Genomic DNA, 14,251 nt, shown 5'->3' with positions numbered 1-14,251 from the left:
CGTCTCTAACGCCCCAGAGGCCACACCATAGGGGCACCGGGCTTCAGGCCCACCAACTACTTCCACGTCTGGGCCTTGCTCAGGGCCTCTGCCTAACAGCCCCTATCTCCCCCCACTCTCCAGGTGCTAACCTCAGCACAGGGATTACAGCCTCCTGTCTGAGTGCGGAGGCGTGTTAGGAGCTCGCTGGGCACACTGACCGACCCGGAGCCTCCTAATTGCTGGGAATCGTCTGGTGCAGCCTCTGTGCCCGTGGCTCCCTGCGGAGGCATGTGGACATGGTGCAGCTGCTGGGGGCTCTCGGAGCCGTGTGGAGCCCAGGGCTTGGGGGACGGTATAGGATGGCGATGCTGCTGCAGTCAGCTTGGCACCCATGGGGTTGGGGAGGGCAGGAGTGGGGTCAGCAGGTAGGGGATCCTCTCGGCTTTACTCCTCTGTAAGAGGAGTGTGTGGGGAACTCCCTGGTGGTCCGGTGGTTAGGACTCGGCGCTTTCACGGCCAAGGGCCTGGGTTCGATCGCTAAGCTGGGAACTAAGATCCCACAAGCTGAACATTGTGGCCAAAAAAAAAAAAAATGGAAGGAGTGTGTGCTCACATATGTACTCCCACATTCACAGCCTTCCAGAGGAGGTAGAAGGCCAGAGTCCACAGCCAGGGACCACGTCTCACCCTGTGAACCCCCAGATGAGGGTCTCTGCTGTCAGGTGGGCCACAACACCTGCCCCTACTTCCCCCGGAAGGGAGGAAGCAGCTAATGTGTAGAAAGGGCCCTCGATTCACCCTGCCTTGGCCAATGACTTGCCCTGTAGCCAGAGCCACTCAGGGCTCTTCCCTGAGCCTTGGTTTCAGCTTTTGTCTTGACTTCCAAAAAAGGTCAGATGACTGGGGGTTGGGGGAGGGGCAGCGGTGCCAGGAGGGCACATGGCTGCAGTGACTGAGGCACGGCAGGTGGGCATTCTGCAGGCAGGGGCCCTGCCCTCCCATTCCTTTCCCAGGACCCCCACTCCCACCCCGACTCTGGGACTGATTCCCATGTGTCCTCTGCTCCCCCACCCCCCATGAATGAGCATTACAACCCACCCAGGAATGGAATTTCCATCTCAAATCTGGAAAAGAGGGAAGTAGAGCTGCCTGCACCAGGCCTCCAGCCGGGGACTCAGCTGACTGTGGCTCTTGGAACTATTTCCCTCCCCCCACATCCCCACCATGAATTTTCACACTATTCAGAACTGCAGGGGCATCTTTGAGAGGCAAACCTCTTTTCTTTCCTCTGCATGTTCTCCTGGGGCCATCAAGATAGCCAGCGGCTCCTTGCTGTCTCCAGGGGGGTCACCCAGACCCATTATGGGCACAGTGACCGCCTCATCACCCCCAGCCTGCTTCTAACATCCCTCAAGACCCTTTTCTCAGCACACCCTTGGCCACTGCCAGGGCAGTGGCCCAGTCTCACCTCACCCCTGGATGGGGAATCCCTGCGGTGGGCCTTGCCCTGCCAATCCAAGGTCTCACCTGCAGTCAGAGTGAGTTTTTAGCAGACAAATGACCAGGATCTGGCTCCTCTAGCCTCAGCACTCCAGAACCTGCTGTCCCTTCATCTGGCTAACACCTCCTGACCCTTCGAGTCTCTGCTCAGATGTTGCCTCCTCCGGGGAGCCTCCCCTGAGCCCCAGGTTTGGTTAGAGGGCTCCCGGCATCCCTCCTTCTTCCTGGGCAGCCTGTGGGAGCACCACTGACATGCCTGCTCCCCCAGGGGATAGCCTGAGTTATTCCCACTTCCCCAGTGGCCAGGGGAGGCAGCCCTGGGGGCGCCCTGGACCACAATTCCGAGAAGGCTCGGAAGTTCCTGCTGCCCAGACCCTGAGCGGTCAGGACAAGCCCCCAGAGACCAGATTCTCCCCAGCCGCCCCCCTCCTGCCAGGGCTAATGGCATCACTTGCATCAGTTAAGTTCTCCAAGCCACCTCCCAGAGCTGCTGATATCAGCCAGGTTCCAAAGAAATCCTCAGCCTGGAGCCCCTGCCGGCTCTGGGACAAGAGAAAGCCCTCACCTCTTAGCCCGATGTTTGAGGGCCCTCCTCAGCCCAAAGTCTCATTTTCTGTCTGAATTCCTGGTCCCTGCCCCGAACCTCCACAGCCTCCTGTTTGCACAGGGAAGGGGCTTCAGGAGGGAGTCAGAAGGGAGACGGAGCGAGGGTCCGCTATGGAGTGGGTGAAGGATGCAGGGGGTGGGCATACACCTCCAGGGGACTCGCCCACCCTTACACCCTGGGAACACACCTCACCCACTTCCCGTCTCCTCGTCCCTCCCCTGACTGGCAGGGTGCCCGGCCCTCACTGCCCCCAGACCCCGCTGCCTCAGGCCCCAGGCCTGCTCTCTTTCCTGAGAGTGGAAAGAGTCTCAGGCCAGGTGTCAGTGCCTGGACTGCAGCCTGGTCTCCTTCAACTGACTTGCGTGTGTGACCTTGGAGACTTATTTCACCTCTGAGGAATGGGCACTAGATGGAAGGACACAAAAAGGACCCAAGGCTGCAATCAAAAGGAATAAAAATACTGACACGTGCTACAACGTGACTGACTCTTGAAAACATTATGGTAAGTGAAGGAAGCTAGTTACAGAAGGTGGTGTGGGAGCTTGTGGGGCAGCATATGCTGAGCACCGCACCTGTGTCAGCTCCCGATGAGAGCTGTCCAAAGTAGAGTTTGACAGTCTCCTTTTACAGGTTAGAAATATGGGCCCCAGGCGGATGGAGGAACAAACTGGGGTCCATCCAGACAATGGAATATTACTCAGCAGGAAAAAGAAATGAGCTATCAAGCCATAAAAATACATGAAGGGACCTCAAAAGCATATTGCCAAGTGACAGAAGCCAATGGGAAAAGGCTGCATACTGTACGATTTCACCATATGACATTCTGGAAAAGGGAAAACCAAGAGGTGGTAAAAAGATCAGTGGTGGCCAGGGGTTGGAGGTGGGGAGCACAGGGGATTTTTCGGGCAGTGAAACTATTCTGTATGATACTGTAATGACGGATACATGTCATTATACATTTGTCAAGCCCCAAAGAATATATAACACAAAGAGTGAACCCTAATGTAGACTACGGACTTCAGTTAATAATATTGTAGCAACACTGGCTCATCAATTATAGCAAGCGTACCCCCCTAAGATAAGACGTTAATAATAGGCAAAACCATGGGGTAGGGGAAGGAGAGTATGTAGGAACTCTGTATTTTCCGATCAATTTTTCTAAAACTGTCACCAAAAAAAATCATCTATTAATTAAATACATATGTATTTAATTTAAATATCTATATCAATTGATCAATAGACAGCTGGATCAATAGATCTAGGCCTGAGAGATTACCCGATTCACCCGAGGCCAGACAGCTAACCATGGAGAAGAGAGGATTTGAAACCAGGGCTGCCTCTAAAGCCTAGTCTTTCCATGGCACCAGCCCTAGATGGAGGGTCTGTCTTCTGCCCACGTTTCTACCGCCTTCCGTGTCCATGACAGCTGTAGCATGTGTCACTGAAAACTGCACCTCAAAGGGCCAAGTTCAATATTTTGGTTGGCAGCAGGGGCATGGACTGCGACCAAGAACTCTGGGCAGGAAAACGGACCCCCCCACATACAGTGGGTGCAGGGCTGGGGGAGACGGAGACCTGACCTCCTCCGGCAGCCTTCCCGGGGCCCAGGGAACAGGGCAGGGCGCACATGTGGAGGTGGAACCACGCCCTCCCCCTTCCCCACCCTTCCCCCACCCCAGGCCCGTCTCCTTGGCCATGGCCGCCCTCACTGGGCCTCAACCCTAGCCCAGACTCGGGGCTGGTGGGCTGAGGCTGAGCTCAGCCACCAGCAGGCTGGGTGACCTCCACAAGCCTCTGGTCTCAGCTTTCCCGTCTGTATCATGGGATGGTGTGAACAACGTCGGATGATCTCCAAGGGCCTCTTCGGCGCTCAGCTTCTAAAAACCCTTTAGAGGTGGGGTTGCTCAAGGAGGATGGAAGGACAAATCCCACAGTCCTTGCCTGGTCTGGCGGGGAAGAGCCCCCTCCATTCCCAGGACCAATGGCTGGAAGTCAGGGGCCCGCCGCCAACTGGAGCAGTCAAGATGAGGTTGAAAGCTGCAGGAAGGCCTGCAACGAGGTTAGAGGCCAGGTCATCCTGAACCCCAGGCCAGGGCTCTGCCCCTGTCCAGGTATCTCTACCATCTTTGACAGGGACCAAGGTATAGGTAGTCACGGCCTGGATAACTCACAATGACCCCAAACTTGACTTAGAGGGAAACCCAAGGAGTAAAAGGCACAGGGCTGTGGGGACTCCTTCCCACAGTGCTCAGGGAACATGGCCTTCGAGCCAGACCAGGGCCTCCCTGTGGTCCTTCCTTACTGCATGCCCATCCCCTGTTCCCAATGCAGGTGTGCCTGTGAAACCACCTTAGCTCTGCCATCCTCTGACCGCCTTGAGGCCTGGAAAACTCCTGCTCATCTCAGCGCAGCAGCTCCTCCTCCAGGAACTCAGCCCTGCCTGGGTCAGGGTCTCTTCTGGACCCAAAACTCCTGTGCTTCCTCTAGCCACACTGCAGGGAGGCTTCCTGGAGAGGGTGGATGTCAACAGAACTCAGAAATAAGGGAGGATTTGTAACACAAGGGGGGAAAGAAGGGGGCTCTAGGTAAGGGGACAGCACAGGGAAAGGGAGGGTGAGCAGGGCCTCTCCCAGGGCTGAGGGCTCCAGCAGCAAGTTAAGCCCCGTGTGGGTTCCATCTGGTTGTGATGGGGGTGTCTACTCCAACAGTAGCCTCCCAGCCCTCTGGGGACCCAGGGGCAGCAGGGCACCCCCGGGGCAGCTTGCCAGCTGGGCTGTTTCTCCAAACAATCGACCAAACCCAAATCCACAAAACAAATCCCTGGCCCCAGAGCTGGGGCTGGAGATGCGGGGACAGAGCTGATTCTGGGACCTCCCACTCCCAGACCATCCGATCCCACGTCCCACCCTACTGCTCTCCAGCACAGCCTCCTATGCTTAGCTTTTGAGGAACGCTCAAAGAGTCACTACATTTCCCGCTCATCAGATGGCTTAAACTGAGAGATGCGGGCTGCTACATCTCACTGTGTGGCCCTGAGCGAGTCACTCCACTTCTCTGGGCCTCAGAGAAAGCCCTAGATTCTAATGAAATCAGCAGAGAAGACAGGCAGATGTAGGGAGGAAGGAAGTCTGTCACTGAGGCAGCTGCCAGTGGGGAGAAGCTGGGGGAGGAGGTGCCGGGAAGGAGGCCTGGTGGGCCAGTGGCCCCGTCATGGACGCTCATTCTTTGGGGGAAAAGCTACTCAGTGGCTTAGGCTGGGGCTTGACAGGAGCTGTCAAAGAATCAATCATGGCATAATTAGGGTCATTGTTAATGTCTTTCCACCGTGGTGCCAGGGCCTCCTGTTTACCCAACACTTCTGTCCCAGAAGACTTCTCATTGCTCTTCCTCTGGGGAAACTCCCAGCAGGCTCGCCTCACCCCAGTCATGGGTCCCCTTCTGTCCCTCCGGGCTGCCCTCCTGTAGGGGGCACTTCCTGCTTCTCCTTCGGGAAGGGCTGGCTTCCTCGGAACCGTGGCCTCTGGTATTATCTGTTCCGTACCCAATTTACTCATTCAGTGTATGTTTAAGAAGCCTCTGCTGTGTGCCAGGCACTGCTGGGACCTGAGAGAGATTCACCGAGAATCCGATGTGGCCCTTCGTTTCAAGGAGACAGTCTCATCGCAGCAACAGCAGCTACAATTACAACCACACTCACAGCGCTCTGCAGCGTACAAGGAGCCTCCACACACATCGTCTCACTGAAGCATGGCCCCAGCTCCACGGGTAAGTACCGGGTCCCCATTTTATGGACGAGGAGGTTGAGGCTGGCGGAGGGCGGGACACGTTTGCAGAGCTGCACCCTTGGTTAAGGCCCTTGGGGGACAGACCTGCATGTTTGGGGCCGTAGGCTGAACGGGGATCAGGCTGAGGACCCCGCCCAGGGCCCTTGGGTTCTCTTGGCACAGAGAGGACCTCTCTTTCCCCAGGTCAGGGCTATAAGCTTGGGCTCAGCATTCACCAGGAACAGCCTCCACACTCTCTAAACCAGAGTCTTAGAATCACCTCCCCCAGGGCTCTTATAATCATGGAATCCTGGCACAATCTGACAGGGATCTTAGAACTAACCCTGGATTCCAGAATATGAAAGTCATCAAGTGTCAGCACCAGGAGAGACCTGGAGCTATTCCATCCAGCCTCCCCTCCCTGCAGAAATCCTCTGCACAGCCTCTAGTGGTGGGTCCCCGGCACAGTGGCCCCTCCCTCCCTGGAGGACCGAGTGGTTCCCTCTTTAAACGGGGACAGAAGGAAGGCCCTCCTAAGAGGAGGGGCCTGCCCCTAGCCCCCCCTTCCACCTACCAGCACTGACAGGCTCTCCCTGCAGTGAGCAAAGGGACAGGCCAGGGGCCTGGTCAGGGGAGAGACTTTCACCATCCTCTCACCCCTGGTGGACGCCCCAGCCCCTCCCAGGCACAGGAACCAGGCTGGCTTTTTCCGCTGCCTCTCCCTGGGTCTCTGGAAGGAGGGGGCCCTGAAGAGGAGGAGGAGAGGAGGAAGCTGAGTGCGGCAGAGACGTGCACTGACCAGACTCCTCTCTGCCCAGTTTTTAGCCCCTGAGGGAACGGAGAGCAATGATTTACGTTATTTATTTATGTAAAACAGCAGAGTTATTAGACAAACAGGCTTCCCAGCCAGGCCCTGGGGATGGGAGGAGAAGCAGGTCTTGCCGTTTTAGGAATCTCCTTCTGCTTCCTTCCCCTCACACCCACCTGTCTAGCCTCACCTGCCCCTGGCCCTCCTCACGCGGCTGTGCTCTGAGCACACGGCACCTCCCAGCCTCCCCCCTCCCCCGTACCTTTGCTCATGCTGGGCCCTCTGCCACGAGAGCCCTCACCCTACGCCCCCAATCCAAATCCCAACCATCTTAATAAATGCACCCTGGACAAAGCTTGGTCTGATCCCCCCGCAGAAGCCCACTGCTTCTTCCCTTTGTTCTCGAATCACCAGGCAGAGCTCTTGAGACACGATCATAGGCCTCTGAGCACAGCGATTATCTGCTTCTGTGGCTGCCTTGCCCACCAGGCTGAGCGCTTCCCCAGGCGGAGACTTCTGATCCATTTGGCCCAGCTTTTCTGAAGAGCCACAGTATCTGCGACCCTGCGGGTGATAGGGACACGCGATACCCCAGGCCCCGTCCCTGCTAGAGGAATCACTGGACGGGGCACCTGTGTTCCTGCACTGGGCCAGCACCAAGGAGGCACGCATTTATATGTCAGTCAGAAAAGCTGGTTAAATGTGCAAAGGAAGGAAAGAAAGAACCCATCAGAGCCTCTTAAACCACCCAATTGCAGGGCCACTTCGGAGCCTGTTCCCAATTCTGCCTCTGAATAATTATTAGCCTTTTCCTTATTTACAGGAAAAATTAAATTACTAAAAAAGCTCTCAAGTATTTTCTCCCACAATTTTTCGAAACCTCTGCTATCTGTTCCAGGTCTAGTACAAGATGACCTCAGATTTAGCAGAGAATACTGACTTTCTCACTGCCACTTGCATCTCTCTTCATCACAGTGCTCTGTGACAAGCAGCAGCCCTGCCACTCAGGCAAGTCTGAGAACCTGGGGCCTAAGCTTCTCTTCCCCTCTTTCAGATTTCCAGGTTTCCTTTCTAAAAACCGACCTTGCCTGAATGCTGAGGAAGAAAGTCCCAGGGGTTGGCTGGTCCAGTAAACCTTGAAGGTTCATGCTCAGTCCATGATTCAAGGCCTCTAATTCCACCATTTACCATTCATTCCTTTGGCTGAAGCATCACTCACTCTGGGATTCTCTCTTAAAATACAAATCTCCCCTGGAAATGGGAGCCCATTAAACCTCCAAACTGAAGTTCAAGGAAACTTAGCTTAATGCCTGGCTCTAGAGGGGCAGTAAACCATAGGGGTTAGGAATGTGAACCCAGAGCCAGCCTGCCAAGTTTGGAACCCAGTTCTACCACTTACTAACTGAGCAGGTTCCTTAATGCCTCTAGACCTCAGTCTCCTTATCTATAAAGTGGGGATAATAATAGCACCAACCTCATGGGCTGTTGTGAGGATTGAATGATCTAATATGTGTGAGGTGCTTTAGATAAGTACCTAGTCCACTGGAGAAAGCAAGAGACAACTCTACTCAGAGTTTCTTGCTTGTAAAATGGAAAAATAATCCTTGTTTCCTCTGCCTTTTCCCATGAACTGTAGAGTACAGCTCCCGTGAGAGAGCGAACATCTTTCTAGAACCCAGTGGGCTGCTCTCTGCAGCTTCCCTCTAACTCCTTTCCCCCCACCTCCTTCCTTGCTTTTTCCTTTACCTGGAAGAAGGCACCAGTGGCTGTGAGCTGGGCTCCTGGGGGGTCCTGTCCACAGAGGTGGTGATGTCACTTCAGTGGGAGAGCTGAGAGGACAAACCCAGTCAGATTACACATCAGTCCATCCTGCCTTCTCCCCTCCCACCCGGCCCTTAGTGAGCCCCCGCCCTGTGCCCACCCCACGCTTGGTATGGGGACCAGGGATGGGTCATATCTAGTCCCTGCCCTGGGGAAGCCGCCAGGCCGGTGGGAGAGCCAAGGAGATGTACGTGATCCAGTCGTGTGCTATGAGACCCCACACAAGCACCTCCACATATGCTGCCCCCAAACCAGCCCCAAACCCAAACCCAGTACAACCCGCTGCGTGAACCACTCCTGCCCCACCAGGGCCCACAGAAACATGATCCAAGGTCCAGCCACCCTGGGGTGAAACCTGGGGCTATGCCTGGCTCCTGGGAGGCAGAGGCCTGTTCCTGCTGCCCAGGGACCTGCTTCTTTGGAGGCAGACGCCAGACCAGCTGTTCTAAAGCAGCCGCTGAGGGAGGGCTGGGTGGGCTGGAGGAGGGACCTGGGGCACCGCAATTATGTGGCTGACTTCTGACTCATGCCCCGCCTCCCCCATCACCAGCTCCTACAGCTGGCAGGGCAGCCCTCCTGCCCAGGAACTGGGAGGAGAGATGGTCCTGACAGGCCTTGGGGAGAAGGGGAGAGGGGGAGAGGGGAGGGGGTGCTGGGTCAGCACTGCAGGCTGCAGAGGGTGTCGCCACATTGCCCGCTAGGGGACACTGAGGCTGGCAGGGCCTATGTCACCCAGAGAGTCAGAGTCAGAGCCAGGGTGGGACCCAGGGCAGGGGTGGCTCAGGCCTGGTGTCCAGCCCAATCCCATTCCGACATAAGAACTTTCTCCAATCTGATCGGGTCCTGGAGCCTCATACCAGCAAGAAATACAAACAAGACTCAGCCTTGGATGGGAGGGGGATAGAGGTGGACTCACAGAAGCTTGGAAATGACTTCCAGCTACTGAGAGATGGACTCCTGGGGCACCCCCAGCCCTGCCTCCCTCCACTTCCAGTCCCCAGGTTTCTCACAGAGCCCTGAATGCACTGCACTTTACAGTTTATAAAACACTTATTTTCTTCATCTCCCACAACGATCCTAAGGCCTAAGTGACAGAGGGAATAGAAATAGAGCAGGGCTAAGTGTCCATCATCGGATGAATGGATAAAGAAGATGTGGCACATGTATACAATGCAATATTACTCAGCCATAAAAAGAAACGAAATTGAGCTGTTTGTAATGAGTGGATAGACCTAGAGTCTGTCCTACAGAATGAAGTAAGTCAGAAAGAGAGAGACAAATACCATATGCTAACACATATATGGAATTTAAGGGAAAAAAAAGTGATGAAGAACCTAGGGGTAAGACAGGAATAAAGACACAGACCTAATAGAGAATGCACTTGAGGATATGCGGGGGGGAGGGTAAGCTGTGACAAAGCGAGAGAGAGGCATGGACATATATACACTACCAAACGTAAGGTAGATAGCTAGTGGGAAGCAGCTGCGTAGCACAGGGAGATCAGCTCGGTGCTTTGTGACCCCCTGGAGGGGTGGGATAGGGAGGGTGGGAGGGAGGGAGATGCAAGAGGGAAGAGATATAGGAACATATGTATATGTATGACTGATTCACTTTGTTGTAAAGCAGAAACTAACACACCATTGTAAAGCAATTATACTCCAATAAAGATGTAAAAAATAAATAAATAGAGCAGGGCTTCTCAAACAAATCACCTAGAGATCTTGTTAAAAGGCAGTCCAACTCAGTAGGTCTAGGCTGGGGTCTGAGATTCTACATTTTTTTACAAGCTCCTGGGTGATACCTTGCTGCAGGTCCAGGGACCACAGTTTGAGTAGCAAGAACATAGTTGTTAATGGCATGGACACTGGGGTCAAACTGCCTAAGTTAGGATCTTGGCTCTTACTGTGTGACCTTGGGCAAGTTACTTAACCTCTCTGTGCCCCAATCTCCTTATGTATAAAACAATAATCATAATAATAAAACCTACCCCATAGGGTTGATGTGAGAATTAAATTATGTAAAATGCTTAAAGTGATGATGATTATTTCAAATTTTTTAATGGAGTCTCTGAGAGATGGACACGTTCAGCAAGGTGGCAGAGCCAGAATTCAAACACAAATCTCTTAATGGAAACCCTGTAATAACAACTTGCCACATGTCACAGCCAGCAAGCCCTCCGCCATTAGACAGACATGGATACTGAAGCCCGGAGAGCGGCTGGGAACTGACAAGGTCACCAGAAAGTTGGTGTCGGAAATTCAAGTCCATGACCCCCAGTCTACTGCTCTTTCCATCACACCTCACTGCCCTGCAAGGAAGAAAAAGCATCACAAGTTCCCCCTGAGGGGGACCCAGCTCTGCTGTCGGCCCCCACCTGGGCAGCAGCTACCCTGGAAACCAGATGTGTGTGGGAGTGGCTGGATGCGGACGCTGCCCTCATGCCCACCGTGGCCCCAATTCCCCTGCACTCTCAGAGCCCTGCCTGCCAGGCTGGGCGAGAACAGTCTAGCATCCTCCTTCCATGGCCCAGCTCTTACATCCAGTCTGTGGCACTGCTCCGTCTCAGGATCACCCAGCCTGGGTACCAGGCAGGGCGGGATGCGGTCGGGGCCCATCTCTATCCCCACCTTGGCTTCCCAGGATGGGGCCAGTGGGAGCTTATGAGTCACTTGAAGGAAGTGCTTGGCCCCAAACAGGAAGTGGCTCTTCAGGCAGAACCCCTGACCCCCACCCCCAGGAGCTCCCCGGGGCAGGTGCCTCGGTGACAGAGTCTGGTGAAGGAAGGGAAGCTGATTGGGACCTAGCGACACATATTCAGATTTTACCTGAAACTCAAAAGCCACCACCCATCGTCTGCATTGTGAAACCCGGCCGGAGGGCTTCTCTGCTGTATGATCTTATGTACATCAGTGCCCCTCTCTGAGCCTCAGTTCCCTCGTCTGTAGGATCACGGGGCTGCACTACAAGACTGCTATAGCCTGGCCTTCCACGATGAAATAAAGGATTGGAGGACGTGAATATAGGTTTGAAATAAATGAACAAAAGCATATGTGAAAGAGATGAATGAGTGTATGCCGATACCTAGATTTAAGCTCCAGCTCTAGCGTAAGCACCGTCATGTATCTCTCGTTAGCTGCAGGATAGACATCTATCTCATGGGCAAGAAGACATCCCCTGAAACACCCTTAGGTGCAGGGAAGAAGGGCTACTGCCCTGAGCCCCACACATCACAAACACACACTCACAAATAAATACATTACAGAACATACAGGAGCTTCTGTCACACAATACCCATGGGACCCACAAGCCTAATCCGCTCCCCTAACACTGCTCAGGCCTCTAAGAAACTCTTCATTTCTTGGGTTTGAAGAACAAAAGGTGATTGTGCCCAGATGAAGGTCTGAGGGTTGCACAGTGGCTGACAGGGGCAAGGGTGGGAAAGGGAGGGAAACAGGATATGCTACTGGGGGGGGGACGGGAGGGATGGAGGAAGGGCACTAAGTGGCAAGAATGTTTTGCGGGGCAGACAAATTAAACTTGTCAAATCCTTTCAGAGAGCAACAACTTCTTACATAACAAAGTATCCGCTTCCCAGTAATGTTGAGCATCTTTTTTTTTTTTTTTTTGGCTTTTCTCCCTGTTCCAATTTGTGGTTCTAAAAGTACTCATGAATTAGTGTGGTATTCACAATAAATGCACATGGCAGCTGAAGAACATCTTACAGTATTTAACAATTCATATTACTTGGATTAATGTAACATGAAATGAGATACTAATTCTTTTTTTTTCTTTTTGCGGTATGCAGGCCTCTCATTGTTGTGGCCTCTCCCATTGCAGAGCACAGGCTCCGGACGCACAGGCTCAGCGGCCATGGCTCACGGGCCCAGCCGCTCCGTGGCATGTGGGATCTTCCCAGACCGGGGCACGAATCTGTGTCCCCTGCATCGGCAGGCGGACTCTCAACCACTGCGCCACCAGGGAAGCCCTTTTTTTAAAAAATTTTATTTATTTTTTGGCTACATTGGGTCTTAGTTGCTGTGCGTGGGCTTTCTCTAGCTGTGGCGACCGGGTCTACTCTTTGTTGCAGTGCCTGGGCTTCTCATTGCGGTGGCTTCTCTTGTTGTGGAGCACGGGCTCTAGGCGTGCGGGCTTCAGCAGTTGTGGCACACTGGCTCAGTAGCTGTGGCTCGTGGGCTCTAGAGCACAGGCTCAGTAGTTGCAGTGCACAGGCTTAGTTGCTCTGTGGCATGTGGGATCTTCCCAGACCAGGGCTCAAACCCATGTCCCCTGCATTGGCAGGCGGATTCTTAACCACTGCACCACCAGGGAAGTCCCATGAAATGTGGTACTAATTCTTTACACTGGCAACTAGATGGACATTAATCACAACTATGAATAGTTTAATTTTTATAAAATCTTTAAAATTTTGAATTACTATATCATGTCTATTTAAATAATTGTATTTTAAAATTGGATATTCATTAATTATGATGTCTATAGTTTTAATTTCCTAGATAATTTCAAGGAATAAAAACAACTTTTGAAAATATAAATTTTCCTTTCTTTACATTCAATTTACATTTTTGATGGAAATATATTCAAATTCTATACACGCTAAATACAACTGCATTTTATTTTTGATCCTTTAGATTATTACCATCCATACACAATTTCCAAATGATGTGAAAAATCTTGATTATAACAATTAGTCATCTTGCTAAAATGAAGACAATAAAATATATTTTATGAAATATGTCTTATTACTCATCCAAATGCCACCAGCCCACCAACAAAACACCCAGATGTATAATAATAATTAAATTGTCTTCCTTGATATTTTGTCCCTTTCAGTTACATAAAACCATAGCTTTACAAGGTGGGAAAATGAAACTATCTTATTTACTAGTTCCTTGGTTTGTTTTGTAACCTTCCAATATCTAACAAACATATACTGCATGCCTCTGTTTGTATTTTTGTCCTGGGCCCTGCAAATTTTGGGCCATGCCTGTCTGCCAACTCCCCGCCCACCAGCTCCCTTTGGTGGGGCCCAGGCCACCCACGCTGGTCGCCTCTCCTCGCTGAGGATCAGCTGGGTGTCAAGCCAGCCCTGTCCTCCTGAGTCTGCCTTTTAGAAAGTGCTCCTCACGTGAAAAGTCCTCATGCTTAGATGAGGGACTTATTTCCAGAGCTGATTCGAATACCCTTCAAGGGCAGTGGCCATGACTTGACTGCCAGATTCTCCCACAGACCTGGTGTTCCTTGAAGTCCCTTACATTCCAGCATCATCAGCAAAGGGACCCGGATGGGAGGGCCCAGCAGCCTCTGGTCCACCGGGCTGGTAGCCCCCATTGGCTCAGACTGAGCGAATGGTCCATGGTCCCCACAGCTGGTTTTCTCCTCCTCTGTACCCTCGCTCTGTCCACCTCTACCCATGACCCCCTCCTGCCCCCTTACTCTGGGCCTACCGGTCACAGTGACCCCCTTTGGGCTAAAGCCACCAGAATGCACCCTCAGCCCCATGACATCTGGGCTGACAAATCTCCACATTCTGGACTTCCCTGGTGGCACAGTGGTTAAGAATCTGCCTGCCAGTGCAGGGGACACGGGTTCAAGCCCTGGTCCGGGAAGATCCCACGTGCCACGGAGCAACTAAGCCCATGAGCCACTACTACAGAGCCTGCGCTCTAGAGCCCACGAGCCACAATTGCTGAGCCCACACGCTGTAACTGTTGAGTCCATGCGCTGCAACTACTGAAGCCCACACACAAC

Source organism: Phocoena phocoena, chromosome 8 (genome assembly GCF_963924675.1).
Source record: "Phocoena phocoena chromosome 8, mPhoPho1.1, whole genome shotgun sequence".
In the NCBI taxonomy this organism is placed as follows: Eukaryota; Metazoa; Chordata; class Mammalia; order Artiodactyla; family Phocoenidae; genus Phocoena; species Phocoena phocoena.
Note: the sequence above shows the minus strand (reverse complement) of the source record.